This window comes from Aplysia californica, unplaced genomic scaffold, assembly GCF_000002075.1.
Source record: "Aplysia californica isolate F4 #8 unplaced genomic scaffold, AplCal3.0 scaffold00314, whole genome shotgun sequence".
NCBI lineage: Eukaryota > Metazoa > Mollusca > Gastropoda > Aplysiida > Aplysiidae > Aplysia > Aplysia californica.
The window spans coordinates 838,018-839,773 of NW_004797584.1; positions in this window are offsets into that span (position 1 = coordinate 838,018).

A 1,756-nucleotide genomic window follows, 5' to 3' on the forward strand; every position below is an offset into this window, starting at 1 on the left:
CAAAAAAGAATCATGTTGCCGGAAGAAGGCAGTGACCCTGCCGAGATGCACTCTTCTCCGAGTCGCGCAGAGAGTTTTACAGTTTTAACCCTTTCCGTACGTCGTGTTTTACTATCGCATCCATACGACGTGGGGAACTCTGTGCCACCACCTAACTGTATCCGTACGTCGTGTTTTATTGTCGTATCGATACGACGTGGGGAACTCTGTGCCATCACTTAACCGTATCCGTAAGTCGTGTGTTACTATCGTATCCATACGACGTGGGGAACTCGATGCCACCACTTTCCAAAGAGGAAATGTACTCGTTAATCCGATCTGTACGCTTTGCGAAACAGTCTGTCCAAATGATTTTTTGAGAAATACTGAACGTTTCAAAGAGGTCTTCGAAATAGAAGTATTCTGAAATGTGAAGAATACAACCAGGGGGTACAAAATAACTCCAGGGCGTACGAATAGGGTTAAGGAGGCGCTGACCGTGCCTAGATGCACTCTTCTCGGAGTCGCGCAGAGAGTTTTACAGTATTAGCTATTACTTCTCGTCGTCACGTTTAAACGCAACAGGCTTAATTATTTTAGTTTAGTAGCTTAGTTTTATTAAGAGGTTTTATGACGCTCGCAACTGCATAAGGTCATACGAGAGCCAGGAGATTAGAGGTGTTACAAGAGAGTAACAAACATAAAAAAGAAGAATGGTAGATAAGAACGACAAATATTTGATTGGAAAGAAAAAGCAAACCACACCAGAGCCCCCGCCAACCACCCACTTAATTATTTTAAACTCTGATGCCACCTAAACCAGTCGGCCACACACGCACACACACACACACACCCACACCCACACACACACACACACGACAACAATAAAAAAAACAACTACAACCACTACCACCACCTTTACCACCATCCCCATAACAACAAAACAACAACAACAAAACAACAACAACAAAACAACAACAACAACAACAACAACAACAACAACAACAACAGCAAAAGACCCCATGATATCCACACGCGGACGAAGGAAAAATATAGGGTAATTTCCTTAAAACGAGAGGTTCTTATTAAGTCCCAGTAATTACTGGCAAAAATCAGGACCGGTCACTTCGCTGGGCTGCGGACCTACCAAATTAAAAGAGACAAAACATCGGACCCGATTTGTCCATTGTGCTGCGAGCACCCCCAAGATTTGGAGTACTTGCTTCAGAGATGCCCCGCCACGGAGGTCCGGCGGTGGCATCTCTTCGGGAAGGATTCAGGGAGGTTGGACTGCCTCACCCGCTACCCAAGGGAGGCGGTGGCCTTGGCGAAGAGCACGCTCTTCTTGGCTCCAAACATTTCAAACAGATAGGCTACCACACACACACACAAACACATACACACAACAACAACAACAACAACAACAACAATTAGATCTAGGTCATGTAAGTGCCAGATATTAGAGGTGTTCCGAGAAAATGACAAACACAAAAAAGGAGGAGGAGGAGATTTTAGGACGAAAGAATGATGTTTAATAGAAAAGAAGGAGAAAACCGCCAACCAACCACTATGATATTGACTCTGCTGTACCCTAAATCTGTTGGCCATACACAAAGATACAACTACAGCAACAACAATAACGCTTTGCTACCTAATTATTACCACAACGACTACAGTAAAAACATCAAGAGGATAAAAACAACCACAACAACTATACAGCAAAAAACAAAACACCCCCCCTCCCCAAACAGCAGCAACAACAACAGCAACATAATAA